At 34.5% G+C, this 11,673-nt stretch overlaps 1 long non-coding RNA gene across 1 annotated transcript in view; it reads right to left on the bottom strand.

The window, feature by feature from the left end:
• Positions 1–10,666, bottom strand: part of LOC138372375 (uncharacterized) — a 311,387-nt gene extending 300,721 nt beyond the window's left edge. The window contains exons 1-3 of the long non-coding RNA XR_011230807.1: positions 10,568–10,666; positions 2,675–2,834; positions 1,877–1,979 (exon numbers count right to left, since the gene is read on the bottom strand). This is a non-coding gene — a long non-coding RNA (uncharacterized lncRNA). The remainder of the gene's footprint in view (positions 1–1,876; positions 1,980–2,674; positions 2,835–10,567) is intronic.
• Positions 10,667–11,673: the final 1,007 nt, after the last annotated feature.

Raw genomic sequence — 11,673 nt, 5'->3', positions numbered from 1 at the left:
GGTGATATACTAAAGAAATTGTTCATGACTTTTGTTACGCTAAAGCTAGAATATGCAGCTGTTGTGTGGTGCCCAACAACAGAAGTTGGCCCATATCTTAAGAAGCACATCAACAAACTGGAAAAGGTGCAAAGACATGCTACTAAGTGGCTCCCAGAACTGAAGGGCAAGAGCTACGAGGAGACGTTAGAGGCATTAAATATGCCAAAACTAAAAGACAGAAGAAAGAGGTGACATGATCACTACATACAAAATAGTAACAGGAATTGATAAAATCGACAGGGAAGATTTCCTGAGACCTGGAACTTCAAGAACAGGAGGTCATAGATTGAAACTAGCTTAACACAGATGCTAAAGAAATATAAGAAAATTCACTTTCGCAAATAGTGGTAGACGGTTGGAACAAGTTAGGTGAGAAGGTGGTGGAGGCCAAGACTGTCAGTAATTTCAAAGCGTTATATGACAAAGAGTGCTGGGAAGACGGTCTCATCCTGTAACTACACTTAGGTAATTACACACACACACATATATATATATATGTCGTACCTAATAGCCAGAACGCACTTCTCAGCCAACTATGCATGGCCCAATTTGCCTAATAAGCCAAGTTTTCATGAATTAATGTTTTTTCGACTACCTAACCTACCTAACCTAACCTAACCAAACTTTTTCTGCTACCTAACCTAACCTAACCGATAGAGATAGGTTAGGTTAGGTTAGGTAGGGTTGGTTAGGTTCGGTCATATATCTACGTTAATTTTAACTCCAATAAAAAAAAATTGACCTCATACATAATGAAATGGGTACCTTTATCATTTCATAAGAAAAAAATTAGAAAAAATATATTAATTCAGGAAAACTTGGCTTATTAGGCAAATTGGGCCTTGCATAGTAGGCTGAGAAGTGCGTTCTGGCTATTAGGTACGACATATATATATATATATATATATATATATATATATATATATATATATATATATATATATGTCGTACCTAGTAGCCAGAACGTCGTGTTCAGCCTACTATGCAAGGCCCGATTTGCCTAATAAGCCAAGTTTTCGTGAATTAATTGTTTTTCGACTACCTAACCTACCTAACCTAACGTAACCTAACATTTTTCGGCAACCTAACCTAACTTAACCTATAAAGATAGGTTAGGTTAGGTTAGGTAGGGTTGGTTAGGTTCGGTCATATATCTACGTTAATTTTAACTCCAATTAAAAACAATTGTCATCAAACATAATGAAATGGGTAGCTTTATCATTTCATAATAACAAAATTAGAGAAAATATATTATTTAGGAAAAACTTGGCTTATTAGGCAAATCAGGCCTTGCATAGTAGGCTGAGGAGTACGTTCTGGCTACTAGGTACGACATATATATATATATATATATATATATATATATGTCGTACCTAGTAGCCAGATCGCACTTTTCAGCCTACTATTCAAGGCCCGATTTGCCTAATAAGCCAAGTTTTCATGAATTAATATATTTTCTCTATTTTTTTTCTTATGAAATGATAAAGCTATCCATTTCATTATGTATGAGGTAAATTCTTTTTTTATTGGAGTTAAAATTAATATAGATATATGACCGAACCTAACCTATCTTTATAGGTTAGGTTAGGTAGCTGAAAATGTTAGGTTAGGTAGTCGAAAAAACATTAATTCATGAAAACTTGGCTTATTAGGCAAATCGGGCCTTGCATAGTAGGCTGAGATGTGCGTTCTGGCTACTAGGTACGACACATTATATATATATTTATATATATATATATATATATATATATATATATATATATATATATATATATATATATATATATCGGACAATTAGTAAAAAAAAAAAAAAAAAAAAATTAAATTATTTTACCTTGTACCTAGATCCACCAGGCCTGTTTGGTGCTTCAGTACTTCAGAAATCTGGAAGGTCACATCCTCCTCCTCAACTTGTGGATGTGCGTTGATAGATGATTCTGTAAAATTAAGTTATTTATATAATAATAAATTCAGTATAACAATAATATTCTGTAAAATTAAAAGTAATTTATACATCAATCAGATAAAACTCTCCAGAGATGGTGATACACAACATATAAAGGACAAGCTTCAGAACAAAATATGCATTTAGGAATAAGGTTTTGTACATGTAGGTAGCACATGAGAAAATAAGTGGAAGGTGATCAAGTTTATATTAACATGTTAATGGCTTTGTTAAGGCTTTGCAAGAATGAAAAAATAATAATAATATAATATCACCTACCAATTAATTGTACATCATTTATAAGTCAATTACTTGCATTATTATTATTCAATACTAATGATATAAAAATGCATTTTGAAATCTACTATTTATGCAAGTATTAAGCACAGGATCATGAAATAAACTGCAAAATACTGTAATGGATAAACCAATTAAGTTTACATTTTCCTATAGCTAAGTCAGTCAGTTCTATTAGCAGCAGAGAACAATTATGCCCAACCTCTATTAAATGAAACAATCTTAAGAGCAAGTGATAGAAATATAATCATTTATGCTTGGGAAAATATTATGGAATGGTTCCAAATATGAAAAATATTAAGTTTTTTGGTTAAAATTTTTTAACTTAAAATTAAATTTTTAAGTGAATTTTAAACTTTAAAAAAATTATTTAATTTTTTTGTTACTTACTTAAAATAACATTATATAGTTCTTGTTTTTGTAGAAATGCCAATTTCTTCTTTTGCCCTTCCAGACTGTATAGTGACCACAGGCCGTTTGTTCATATCTTCATTATTCTTCGAACTGTGGTTGCACAATCAGACCCACGTACACTGGTTAAAAGCATCACCTAAAAGCAACAACAAAAATGTAGTACACTGACGAATTTTGAAAATATATAAATATAAATAAAATATATTTATATTTTATATAAATATATAAATATTATTATAAAAATATATATATATATATGTGTCGTACCTAGTAGCCAGAATGCACTTCTCAGCCTACAATGCAAGGCCCGATTTGCCTAATAAGCCAAGTTTTCCTGAATTAATATATTTTCTCTAATTTTTTTCTTATGAAATGATAAAGCTACCCATTTCATTACGTATGACGTAAAAAAAAATTATTGGCGTTAAAATTAACGTAGATATATGACCGAACCTAACCAACCCTACCTAACCTAACCTAACCTATCTCTATAGGTTAGGTTAGGTTAGGTAGCCGAAAAAGTTAGGTTAGGTTAGGTTAGGTGGTCGAAAAATCATTAATTCATAAAAACTTGCCTTATTAGGCAAATCGGGCCTTGCATAGTAGACTGAGAAGTTCGTCCTGGCTACTAGGTACGACATTATATATATATATATATATATATATATATATATATATATATATATATATATATATATATATATATATATATATAAATATATATATATATATATATATATATATATATATATATATATATATATATATATATATATATATATATATATATATATATATATATATATATATATATATATATATATATATATATGTCGTACCTAGTTGCCAGAACGCACTTCTCAGCCTACTATTTGAGGCCCGATTTGCCTAATAAGCCAAGTTTTCATGAATTAATTGTTTTTCGACTACCTAACCTACCTAACCTAACCTAACCTAACTTTTTCGGCTACCTAAGCAAACCTAACCTATAAAGATAGGTTAGGTTAGGTTAGGTAGGGTTGGTTAGGTTCGGTCATATATCTACATTAATTTTAACTCCAATAAAAAAAATTGACCTCATACATAATGAAATTGGTAGCTTTATCATTTCATAAGAAAAAAATTAGAGAAAATATATTAATTCAGGAAAACTTGGCTTATTAGGCAAATCTGGCCTTGTATAGTAGGCCGAGAAGTGCATTCTGGCTACTAGGTACGACACACACACACACACATATATATATATATATATATATATATATATATATATATATATATATATATATATATATATATATATATATATATATATATATATATATATATATATATATATATATATATATATATATATATACAGCCTACTATGCAAGGCCCGATTTGCCTAATAAGCCAAGTTTTCCTGAAATATATATTCTCTAATTTTTTTCTTATGAAATGATAAAGCTACCCATTTCATTATGTATGAGGTCAATTTTTTTTATTGGAGTTAAAATTAACGTAGATATATGACCGAACCTAACCAACCCTACCTAACCTAACCTAACCTATCTTTATAGGTTAGGTTAAGTTAGATAGCCGAGAAAGTTAGGTTAGGTTAGGTTAGGTAGGTTAGGTCGTCGAAAAAACATTAATTCATGAAAACTTGGCTTATTACGCAAATAGGGCCTTGCATAGTAGGCTGAGAAGTGAGTTCTGGCTACTAGGTACGACATATATATATATATATATATATATATATATATATATATATATATATATATATATATATATATATATATATATATATATATATATATATATGTATGCCATATACATATATATGCTATGTTGTATGCTACAACTTGGCTGATAATAAAGCCATTCACAACTGCAGGCCTAATAAAAAAAGGAGGTGGCATAGCAATATCTTACAAAGATACCTTCATCTGCAATAGTCTCATCAGTAATAGAGACGACTATTGTGAATATACCTTTGCCAAGTTCTCCAGTAAATCCCTTAAATCCTCCTTGACTATAAGTGCCATCTATAGATTTCCCAATACCAACATAGCTTCATTCTCAGATAACGTAAGGAATCTTATCATAAATAACAATCTCAACAAAAATCAAACCAATTTAGTGGTTTGTAATGGTGAACAAAACATGCAGATACTTATATATAACCTGTGAATAGAGTGTAATAACACCAAAACTATTTGTTTATTGTTTTATGACCATAATAATTGAATCACTAATATGATTCACTAATATATAATCCTAATAATAATCACTAATATATAATCCATTGAGCATGCTGCATCTCTTTCAGTCTCTTTGCAATTTGAACAAGAGGGTTTTTAATTGATCGAACCATATTCTTAAAGTAAAGTAAATGAGATGTATTCTATATTTTGCAAAATATACGATGAAGGCACACAAACATTCATACCAAAACTGAAGGGCAGGATTTATGAGGAGACAGAGGCATTAAATATTCCAAAACTAGAAGACAGAAGGAAAAGAGGAGATATGATCACTACGTACAAAACAGTAACAGGAATTGATAAACTTGATAGGGAAGATTTCCCGAGACCTGGAATTTCAAGAACAAGAGGTTATAGATTTAAACGAACTAAACAAAGATGCCGAAGAAATGTAAGACAATTCACTTTTGCAAACAGAATGGTAAACGGTTGGAACAAGTTAGGTGAGAAGGTGGTGGAGGCCAAAACCGTCAAAAGTTTCAAAGCATTATATGACAAAGAGTGCTGGGAAAATGGGACACCACGAGTGTAGCTCTCCATCCATCTGATTGATAACCCAAATGAATTTTTCATGGATATGATACCAACATCAAATCATAAATCAGATGTGATCCTATCCCCACTGGATTTTGAAGAAGCCATAGACAGTATGCCTATGCACTCTGCACCAGGCCCTGACTCTTGGAACTCTATATTCATCAAGAACTGTAAAAAACGTTATCGCAGGCCCTTCACATTCTTTGGAGACAAAGCCAAGATACTGGCATTATCCCTGACATACTAAAAACAGCAGAGATAGCACCGCCCCATAAAGGAGGAAATAAGGCAGAGGCAAAAAACTACAGACCGATAGCACTAACATCGCACATCATAAAAATCTTTGAGAGAATGCTAAGAAGTAAGATCACAAAATACATGGAATCACAGCATCTCCATAACCCCAGACAACATGGTTTCAGAACAGGGCGCTCTTGCCTATCACAGTTGCTGGACCACTCTGACATGGCACTAGATGCCATGGTAGACAAACAAAACGCTTTGACAAAAAAAAGCCTTTGACAAATGTGACCATTGTGTTATTGCACATAAAATGCGTTCGAAAGGAATTACCGGAAAAATAGGCAGATGGATATACAACTTCCTGACTAATAGAACCCAATGTGTAGTAGTCAACAAAATAAAATCTGGACCATCAACCGTAAAGAGCTCAGTCCCCAAGGGTACTGTGCTTGCTCCAATACTTTTTCTCATCCTCATATCGGACATTGACAAGGACACAACCTATAGTACTTGATCATCCTTTGCAGATGACACTAGAATCTTCACGAGAGTAGGCAACATAGAGGACACGGCAAACCTTCAATCAGATGTAAATCAGGTCTTTCTATGGGCTACAGAAAATAACATGGTGATTAACGAACATAAGTTTCAGCTCATGCGCTACGGAAAAAATAAAAAATGTAAAAACGGAAACCACTTACAAAACTCAGTCAAATCATAACATTGAACGGAAAAGCAACGTAAAGGATTTGGGTGTACTGATGTCAGAAGGCCTTACATTTAAAGAACACAATAAAGTAGCCGTCACAACTGCAAGAAAAATGACAGGATAGATAACAAGAACTTTTCACACTAGAGATGCTATACCGATGATGATAGTTTTCAAGACGCTAGTGCTCTCTAGAGTGGAATACTGCTGCATAATGAAAGCCCCTTTCAAAGCTGGAGAAATTACTGACCTATACTTATGCATTTATCTTCGGTTTAACACAACAGGCACCAGACACACGCTAGGCATCATACACACTAGGATAAAACAAACATTAGGCCAGAAGTCAGAAAAGAATTCAAAGAATTTTACTGGAAAGGCTTGCTGTTAGGAAAGGAAGTAATTGAGATGAATTAATGCACAGTATGTCAATTTTGTGAAATATATGATAAAGGAACAAAAACATTTATACCAAAACAAAGATGCAGAACTAGGAAACAGGATTTGTTCAACTGAAATTTCAAGACGGACAGAGACCAAAAGACACAAAAATGGAATCAATATACGAAGAGGCCAAACCCCCAAACATACCAGTAATACAAAGAGAAACAACTACACGGCAGTGAGGAGAGGCAGAAAGAAATTTTGAAAAAAAGGAACAAACAAATGTAAAGTAGAACGAATCATATTCTATAAATACAGCAACAACCAATTGCAGGTAAAGGATAATATTCAGAGCTTTTAAATGCATGGATGGCGAAATACTCAAGAAATTGTTCACGACTTTTGTTAGACCAAAGTTGGAATATGCAGCGGTTGTATGGTGCCCATATCTTAAGAAGCACATAAACAAACTGGAAAAGGTGCAAAGACATGCTACTAAGTGGCTCCCAGAACTGAAGGACAAGAACTATGAGGAGAGGTTAGAGGCATTAAATATACCAAATATACTACACAAATATATATACTACACATGCACAATAAACTACCCTACACAGGCTGAGTATGGTGTGTACAATAAATTATTAGCTAAAAGATAAGACTGAGTTTGTATAAATGGGGGTTAAGTCAGAGTGGGAAAATGTAAGTGGAGTGCCTAAAAACCCTGTCCTGGGACCTCTGTAATTCATAATATATACAAATAATTTAGACTCAGGTTTGATCAGCAATATTTGAAAATTTCCAGATGATACAAAAGGGATTTTTTTCTGGATTCAGGATTATTTTTTTATGGCTGAAAACAGGTTTTCAGCAATAAAAGAAATACAGTATTGCTGGAACAACCGTCGACATCTTCAAGAGAAAACCTGAACATCTTCAAGAAGTGAAGATGACCTTGAGAAGAAGTATAGGTTGGGAGAAGTATAGGTTAGGAATTGTCTCCAAAGAATTCTCAAAGAATTACTCGTTATTGCTATCCAAGATAATTAGACGAGCCAAAAGTAAATACTACGAAGATAAATTTACCCAAATAAAGAGTACCTTACCTAAAAATATGTATGTACCTTACGTAAATAAACATTTGATTTTGAAGTGCCGGACAAACAAGGCTGTGGTGGATATGTGGGCCTGAGGGGCCTGTCCAAGCAACAGCCTGTTGGACCAAGCTCTCACATGTCAAGCCTGGCCTTGGAAGGGCTTGGTGAGTAGAACAACTACCAGAACCCTATAATGCATGTATCAAGGTGTCCAGGCAGTGAGCACCACATAATGCAGTGCAGTCCTGTAAGAATAAGCACAGTAAGTATGGGCATGGAGGGGGTGCAGCAGTGGCTTGTGAAGGGCTGGAGAGTAAATGGACATGCCCAGGGGTAAAAAGCATTAGGGTAACAGAACATAGCCCATAAAAATAGTAATGACTGTGAATGAATAATTATATGAATGCAATAATACTTCATATCTCAATAGGAATACTAAGCAGGATGCAAGACAAGGTACTGATGGTGATAGTGGTTGGTACAAGTCCTCACATCCCCACAGACACCAGTAACAGCCCTCATCTCCCAACACAGTACCCTTGTAGCGAGTTAATCTTATACTCGCTTCATTATCTTATAGCATAACTAATTAACACTAATTACAGAAGCTACACAGGTGATACTTTGGTGTGAGTTGAGCGCACTGAGCGTCGGTATCGCTACACCCTTACAATACAATACAATACAATACAATTTTATTTAGGTAAGGTACATACATACAATAAATATTTACAAGGATTGTTTAACTTATAGGTATAGCTAGTACATACAATGCCTAAAGCCACTATTACGCAAAGCGTTTCGGGCATGATAAACTTAAATGACAAGCTTAATACTAATTGAGCATAATGAGTAGAATGAAAACAAGAAATGAAAACATAGATGAGAAAGCAGCACAAATACAATTATGTCGACAAACAGCGCTCTTTAAAGAAAAAAACAGACATTGGTTGACAATAGAAGGGTAAGGTAGGTTACAGGGAATTTATTAGGTATAGCTTCGCTTTTAACTTAAACTGGTTGAGAGAGGTACAGTCTTTAACATGGTTGGGAAGGTCATTCCACATTCTGGGCCCCTTGATTTGTAGAGCATTTCTAGTTTGATTAAGTCGTACTCTAGGAATATCAAAACTGTATTTATTTCTGGTGTGATGCTCATGGGTTCTGATACAACCTTCTATGAAGCTTTTGAGATCAGGATTGGCATTATAGTTTAGCGTTTTATATATGTATAATACACATGAGAGAATGTGCAGTGACTTAATGTCTAACATATTCAGAGATTTAAGTAGGGGTACCGAGTGATGTCTGGGGCCAGAATTGGATATTGTCCTAATAGCAGCTTTGTGTTGAGTAATTAGAGGACGTAAGTGATTTTGGGTAGTAGAGCCCCAAGCACAAATACCATAGTTGAGATATGGATAGATAAGGGAGTAATAGAGAGTCACCAGGGCAGGGCGTGGTACATAATATCTGATCTTAGAAAGAATGCCCACAGTTTTTGAAACTTTTTTTGATATGTTTAGAATGTGTCCCTGGAAATTAAGCTTGTGGTCAATGAGAATGCCAAGGAATTTGCCATCTAATTTGTTACAAATTTGGGTATTGTTTATTTTGAGATTTATTTGATTAGAGGATTTATTGCCAAACAGAATATAAAAGGTTTTGTCAATGTTAAGGGTGAGTTTGTTGGCAGTTAGCCACAGATGGACTTTATTTAGCTCAGTATTTACTGTGGCATTTAGAGCAAGGGGATCAGGACTGGAGTAAATGAAGGTTGTGTCGTCAGCAAATAGAATTGGTTTGAGGTGTTGGGAGGCATTTGGAAGGTCATTAATGTAGATGAGAAAGAGGAGAGGGCCAAGTATGCTGCCCTGGGGAACACCAATGTTGATGGGTAGGGTGGGAGAAATTGTGTTATTCACAGAAACATATTGGAGCCTGTCAGTAAGGTAGGATTTGAGGTATTGTAGGGAGTGTCCTCTGACTCCATAATGATGTAATTTAAGAAGAAGGTTTTGGTGGTTGACAGTGTCAAAAGCTTTACGCAGGTCCACAAACAACCCAACAGAGAACTCATTTTTATCAAGAGCTGTATGAATCGAGTTAAGCATACTAATAAGTGCATCGTTAGTGCTTTTTTGGGTCTGAAGCCATATTGGCAAGGGCTAAGTATATTGAGTTTGGCTAGATATGAGTAAAGCTGCTTATAGATTAGTTTTTCAAAAATTTTTGACAAGTTTGGCAGGATAGATATAGGTCTGTAGTTGTTAACATCTGTGAGATTACCACATTTGTGGACAGGCGTTACTCTCGCTTTTTTTAGAATATCTGGGAAGGTTTGGAGTTCAAGTGACTTGTTGAAGAGCAAAGCAATAGCAGGGGCTAAAGATCTGGAGGCTTTTTTGTAAATTAAAGTTGGTATCTCTTCAAGGGCACCAGACTTGGTTTTAAGGGAAAGGATTATCTCATTGACGTCAGTGGAATTAATAGGCTTTAGGTACAGAGACTGTGGATAGTTACCTGAAAGATAGTCATTAATGTCTGTACTGGAAGATGGAATATCATCTTGTTCCTTAACAACCCTTTGGACCTTTATTACAGAAAAATAGAATAAATTAATATAATAAAATATAAAATATAAGTGCTTACTTACGATAATACTATCGGTGGAACACAAAATCTTCTTCTTCTTGATAGTAGGTGCAGTTTGCATGAAGGGTTAGTCCTCGCCATGACTGAACTGACGACAAAATGGCCGCTGTGTTGATATGGCGTCAGATGACGCTGTGACGTCACAGGTGAGGGACGCTTTGCGCAATTACTCCCTCGTACTTAAAAAGTACTACAGGTACTTTTTGGTTTTATTTTTGAATATGGCAGAAGTTGGACAGCTTTTCAAATCATTATAAGGGAGTGAGTTCCATAGACTAGGTCCCTTTATTTACATAGAGTGTTTACATAGATTAAGTTTGACTCTGGGGATATCAAAGAGATATTTATGTCTGGTGGGGACGTGGCCATGTGTTCTATTACATCTGTCCAGGAAGAGTTTCAGAACAGGGTTTGCAGTTAGAAAGAGGGCTTTATAAACGTAATTTACACAGGAGAATGTATGGAGTGAATTTGTTTAGCATGTTTAAGGATTTGAACAAGGGAGCTGTGTGTTGTCTGAAGGTAGAGTTAGTTATTGTCCTGATAGCAGATTTTTACTGGATGATGATGGGCTTGAGGTAGTTTGCAGAGGTTGAACCCCAAGCACAAACACCATAAGAATGATAGGGATAGATAAGTGCATAATAGAGTGAGAGGAGAGCATAGTAGGGTACATAATATCTGATCTTAAACAGTATACCAACTGTTTTAGAAACCTTTTTAGTTATGTGTTGTATATGGGTGCGGAAGTTGAGTCTCTTGTCTAAGTATAGGCTAAGAAACTTTCCATCATTTTTATTGCTAATGTTTACATTATCTATCTGAAGCTGAATTGCATTTGTTGATTTGTTTCCAAATAAGATATAGTAGGTCTTTTCTATGTTTTGTGTGAGGTTTGTTGGTTGACATCCACAAGTAGACTTTTTTTAATTAATTGTTTACAACATTATTTAACAGGAGTGGGTTGGGGTCAGAGTAGATGAGTAGTATCATCAGCCAACAATATAGGTTTAAGTATGTTAGAGACATTAGGGAGATCATTGATGTATATAAGAAAGAGGAGGGTCCTAGGATGCTGCTCTGTGGCACCTTTACGGTAATTAAGTG

This window comes from Procambarus clarkii, chromosome 38 (assembly GCF_040958095.1).
Source record: "Procambarus clarkii isolate CNS0578487 chromosome 38, FALCON_Pclarkii_2.0, whole genome shotgun sequence".
In the NCBI taxonomy this organism is placed as follows: domain Eukaryota; kingdom Metazoa; phylum Arthropoda; class Malacostraca; order Decapoda; family Cambaridae; genus Procambarus; species Procambarus clarkii.
This window is presented reverse-complemented; position numbering and strand designations above follow the sequence as displayed.